Below are 5,880 nucleotides of genomic sequence, written 5' to 3'. Positions count from 1 at the left end.
CTTGTGTTTGTTTCAAATAAGCCTTGCTAGCCTAAACCTTGTATCGAGAGGGAATACTTCTCATGCATCCAAAATACTTGAGCCAACCACTATACCATTTGTGTCCACTATACCTACCTACTACATGGTATTTTCCGCCATTCCAAAGTAAATTGCTTGAGTGCTACCTTTAAAATTCCATCATTCACCTTTGCAATATATAGCTCATGGGACAAATAGCTTAAAAACTATTGTGGTATTGAATATGTAATTATGCACTTTATCTCTTATTAAGTTGCTTGTTGTGCGATAACCATGTTTACTGGGGACGTCATCAACTTTCATTGTTGAATTTCATGTGAGTTGCTATGCATGTTCGTCTTGTCTGAAGTAAGGGCGATCTACACTGAGTTGAATGGTTTGAGCATGCATATTGTTAGAGAAGAACATTGGGCCGCTAACTAAAGCCATGATCCATGGTGGAAGTTTCAGTTTTGGACAAACATCCTCAAATCTCTAATGAGAAAAGAATTAATTGTTGTTGAATGCTTAAAGCATTAAAAGAGGAGTCCATTATCTGTTGTCTATGTTGTCCCGGTATGGATGTCTAAGTTGAGAATAATCAAAAGCGAGAAATCCAAATGCGAGCTTTCTCCTTAGACCTTTGTACAGGCGGCATAGAGGTACCCCTTTGTGAAACTTGGTTAAAGCATATGTATTGCGGTGATAATCCAGGTAGTCCAAACTAATTAGGACAAGGTGCGGGCACTATTGGTACACTATGCATGAGGCTTGCAACTTATAAGATATAATTTACATGATGCATATGCTTTATTACTACCGTTGACAAAATTGTTTCATGTTTTCAAAATCAAAGCTCTAGCACAAATATAGCAATCGATGCTTTTCCTCTATAGAGGACCATTCTTTTACTTTCAATGTTGAGTCAGTTCACCTATTTCTCTCCACCTCAAGAAGCAAACACTTGTGTGAACTGTGCATTGATTCCTACATACTTGCATATTGCACTTATTATATTACTCTATGTTGACAATATCCATGAGATATACATGTTACAAGTTGAAAGCAACCGCTGAAACTTAATCTTCCTTTGTGTTGCTTCAATGCTTTTACTTTGAATTATTGCTTTATGAGTTAACTCTTATGCAAGACTTATTGATGCTTGTCTTGAAGTGTTATTCATGAAAAGTCTTTGCTTTATGATTCACTTGTTTACTCATGTCATATACATTGTTTTGATCGCTGCATTCACTACATATGCTTTACAAATAGTATGATCAAGATTATGATGGCATGTCACTCCAGAAATTATCTGTGTTATCATTTTACCTGCTCGGGACGAGCAGAACTAAGCTTGGGGATGCTGATACGTCTCCGACGTATCGATAATTTCTTATGTTCCATGCCACATTATTGATGTTATATACATGTTTTATGCACACTTTATGTCATATTCGTGCATTTTCTGGAACTAACCTATTAACAAGATGCCGAAGTGCCGATTCTTTATTTTCTGCTGTTTTTGGTTTCAGAAATCCTAGTAAGGAAATATTCTCGGAATTGGACGAAATCAAAGCCCAGGGGCCTATTTTTCCACGAAGCTTCCAGAAGTCCGAAGGAGAGACGAAGAGGGGCCACGAGGGGGCCACACCCTAGGGCGGCGCTGACAAGGGATTAACTTGTCAATGCCTATGGATTGTAGGCTAGGGTTTAGTTAGAAGTAGAGGGCAAGTAGATCTCGAAGGTTTCAGCCGAAAAGTACTCGACGATTATGAAAACTAGGGTTTGCAGACAATGATTCGATTGATTCTTTGTCCCTCGACTCCCCCTTATATATGAGGTGGAGCCGAGGGATCCGTGCTATACAAGTTTACATAGTCCGGGACGGTTTCTAACTCATCCCGCCAGATCACAAACAACACTTCCTATTACAACTCTATCTTTCCTTAGTAAATCTTGGGCTCCCGAATCTTCTTATTCTTCGGGTATTGGGCTTCCAGTAAACCCCGGGTACCATCTTCGGCAGGCCCACTTGGGATGCCTATGTCAGTAGCCCCCGAGATTTTGCTTGAATCGTAGAGTCAGGGAAAATCTCCATTGTTTATTTTTACTCGAAAGCTTTAACCTTTTATATTTCTTCACATAAAATTCTATATTGTACAGGGATACTGGTAATTGGGGCTAGTTCATCTGACGGATCAGGTACTAGTTAACTGCTCTAGTGGCAATCCGCAAAAACCTACTTCAAAATCACGTCCCCGGACATGATCTCGGGATACTGGTGTAAACGTCGACAGGTGCCGCTTAAGGTCTTACCATTCTGTCGAGTCCCAGTCAAATTTATCGGGTACCTAACGCGTCCGTTAGGATTTTTCTTCGTATCTGTTGATACGGATAAAAATGTGAGCGCGATCTTTGGCGATGCCACGCCCAGCGAACGGATGCTGGGTCTTACCTTCGCAAATTTTGCGGCATTCAGAAATTGATCGCAACTTCGGCGTTCTGAGAATATATTGTCGAGTGCTTTTCCGGCTGTTGGAATGGCACATTTTATCGAGTCATATATGACTTATATTGTTCTCCCGATGGGAGTATATGTAGAGTTAATTATAACTCGAAATATACTCTCTTGTTTTTCTATTTTTGTTAATTTCATCGGGCACGCGAACAGCGTTCCCGTTTGGTTTAGCCCCCGAGGCTACAACCAAGAACTTTTGGTTGGTTTTAGTGTCAAAATTTTATTCCACCTTGTCGCTATATTTTAATTACTTCCCAATATTATCTCTTTATTCTTCTCTCTTTTTTTTTTTTTTTTTTTTTTTTTTATCTCTCGGGTGCGCGAACAGCGCTCCCGATGGGAGTAGCCCCCGAGGCTACAGCCAAGGACTTGTGCTTGGTTGTAGGCTCCCGCAATTTCTATATTTGTCATACTCGAAAATTTACTTTTTTCTGAAGTAGCCCCCGAGCATTTGGGCAAAAACTTGTATTTGATCAAAGGCTCCCGAAGTATTGAATAATTCTTTCTGTCGTCACTTTTCTTTTATTTTTCTTGTCGACATACTTCCCTTAATCAAATTTACTTCATCCTTCTCGAATAGTCGTGAGTTCTCTGCCCTGTGGGTCCATTGCTTCGACCATGTTGACACGTCGTGCAAGTGGGGGACACACGTCCTCCGCTTTTTCTGGCGCACGTACGGTAACGCCTATCTCAATAAAAATACTCTTTTGCCCTTGTGTCTAGAAGATCCATCCTCACCACACGATTTCTTCATCCAACGGCAGACTGCTTCACCCGAATCTTATATAAACCCTTCTTCAACCTTCGTTCATCCCCTCGCTTGCGCCGCTCACCTGTTCCTCTTCGCAAAACTTCCCCTGCGCCCAACTCTCTCCAATCTTCCGTACGTACATACATTGTTCTGCCCACTGCCGTTGATGCCACCGCGCACGCGTCTGACTCGCCACAGCACGCCGGAATCCAAGATGGCCGCCGAGGATCTTGAGTGGGAGAGATCCAAAATCTCCAATCAAGACATCAACACGCTGAAGAGGCTCGGCCTCATGACGAAGGAGGACGCCATCCGCTTTCCTAGCGAAGAAAGCTACCCCAAGCCTCCAATGGAGTATCGGGTTAGTTTTGTTGATCACCTGATCCGCGGCCTTTCAACCCCAATCCACGATTTCCTCCGCGGCCTTCTTTTTGTTTACGGGATTCAACTGCACCAGTTGACTCCCAATTCCATCCTTCACATTTCTATTTTTATCACACTTTGCGAATGCTTCCTCGGAATCACTCCCAATTGGGCTCTGTGGAAGCGCATTTTCTGCCTCCGCCGTAATGGCTCCCACAACGTCACTTATAACATAGGTGGCGTTGTTATCTGTGTTCGGACTGACGTCGATTATTTCGACGTCAAGTTTCCTGATTCTGTCCAAGGATGGCGCAAAAAGTGGCTCTACATCCACGAAGAAAGCGCCAATTCTGTGGAGCACAACATAGTTCCTTTCGACGGAAGTGCCAGGATTCAGCGTCGCCGTTCCTGGGATGCCGAAGCTTCTGAAGAAGAGAAAAAAGCGACAGAGGCGCTCATGGCTCGTATCCGCCATCTTCAAAACACTCGAGGCAAAGAGCTATCTGGTGTTCAAATTACTGCCTACTTCCTTAGGATTAGAGTGCAGCCTCTTCAGGCTCGCAAAAATCCCCTTTGGACGTATTCTGGTGAAAATGACGCCAACAGAATCTCCAAAGTGATCTTTACGTAAAGGACTTGGAAAAATTGGTTCGAAGAATTTCTCGATTAGGCAAGAAGGATCCTATTCCCTCCTCCTGTCGAGTGGAACCATACAGTGCTTCCAATCCTCTTCCCGAGGTATTTTCTCTTCTCGAAGTTTTATCTTGTTTTGAACTGTTCCTCGTATCTTATTTGCAGTGGTATCTCACTTATTCTCTTTTGTCACTATTTCTTTGTAGAATCATCCTACTATGGCTTCCCTTCCTCCTCTTCCTGAGGATGGAGAGGTCGAAGAAAGAGCCGTTGTCGATGATGTCAACCAGGAGACCCCCTCTTTTGTGAATGAACCCGCAGATTCTCGAAAATCTGCGGGATCTACTGAGAAGGATGCTGCCTCTGAAGATACAACATCAGCACAATCTCCTCCTCCTGCTGTTTCTCCGAAGAGCAAAAGGAAAAGGAGCAATGCCGAAGATTCCGGGACCTCGAAACCCGAAGAAACTGCTCCTGCACCTCGAAAAGCAGCTTATGATCCATACATCGAGAGTATCATCAGCTCGTAGGTTCCTTGCTCTTTTCTTTTTTATTTGAAGAATTTTATCTTGCCTTGCTTTTATGCTGCCGCTATTTTGTCACAGTGATGATGAAGAAACACCAACTTTAGATGTGGCTGCTCGAACGAGCACGTCACATACTTTAGTTATTTCAGAAAAACCAGTTGAAGGGGAGGAATCGTCGCCTCCTCAACAAAATGTTGATACATCTACTCCTTCGAGCCCCCGTGCCCCTTCACCAAAAAGGGCACGGGTTGAAAAGATTGTTGATCCTGCCCCTCAGTTGGGCAGTTCGTCGCCCCCGCTCCTAGATGATGTAAGTTTGTCGACATCTATATTTTCTTTATTTTGTTTCTTCACATCTTTTTTTTTTTTTTTTTTTTTTTTATGCCGATGTTTCTCTTACTGTGTTCACGTTGAACAGCCTATGATCAAGGATCTTCTCCGCATCGGTTCCCAATTTATTGGGTACCGTGAATATGCTAATAGAGCCGAAGGTAACGACTTTCATACTTGTCGTTTTTCCTTAATTTGTCACTCCTGTTACTTGCCGCGATTTTTTGATCTTTCTTCTCTCTTTTTTCCATATCTCGACAGAGAAACTTGCAGAGGCTAACGAACGCGCCGGCCTTGCTGGCTCAAAAACTTGAGCAAAGTGAGGCGGCTCGCAAGAAAGCTGAACTTCGCTGCTAGCAAAGCCAAGGTCGAAGGCTGATGAAGCTAAGGCGAAAGCTGCTGGTGTCGAAGAACTGAGAAGAAACTTGAGGATGCGACAGCTGCCTTGGATGAGCACAAAGCTGCACAAGCTTCTCGTGACGAAGGAATCCTCAAGCGTTTGAAGTCGCAAAGTCGACGTACTACGAGTAATATTATCAATCCCTTTTATTTTCTTGCACTTCTGTTTCTTGGTTGTTGGTGATGTCTTGTCTCGTGTGGCAGCCCAAACAAACCAGGATTTTGATCTGGATAATCCTGTCAACGATCCTCTCCTTGACGCACTTTCTCTTCTGGAGTTTCACGGGCGCGAAATTCGTGAAGGCGTGGCAAATGCTAATGCAGGATTGTCAGCGTTGTTCCCTTATTTCTTCCCGAAG

At 43.3% G+C, this 5,880-nt stretch overlaps 1 long non-coding RNA gene across 1 annotated transcript; it reads left to right on the top strand.

Annotated features, from left to right (window-relative positions):
- The first annotated feature begins 4,294 nt into the window (after window positions 1–4,294).
- Window positions 4,295–5,285, top strand: LOC127298380 (uncharacterized). The gene is made up of 3 exons (XR_011746156.1): window positions 4,295–4,791; window positions 4,871–5,102; window positions 5,211–5,285. It is a non-coding gene; the product is annotated as an uncharacterized lncRNA (long non-coding RNA).
- The last annotated feature ends 595 nt before the right edge of the window (window positions 5,286–5,880 follow it).

The sequence above is a fragment of the Lolium perenne genome, chromosome 5 (genome assembly GCF_019359855.2).
Source record: "Lolium perenne isolate Kyuss_39 chromosome 5, Kyuss_2.0, whole genome shotgun sequence".
Taxonomy (NCBI): domain Eukaryota; kingdom Viridiplantae; phylum Streptophyta; class Magnoliopsida; order Poales; family Poaceae; genus Lolium; species Lolium perenne.
This window is presented reverse-complemented; position numbering and strand designations above follow the sequence as displayed.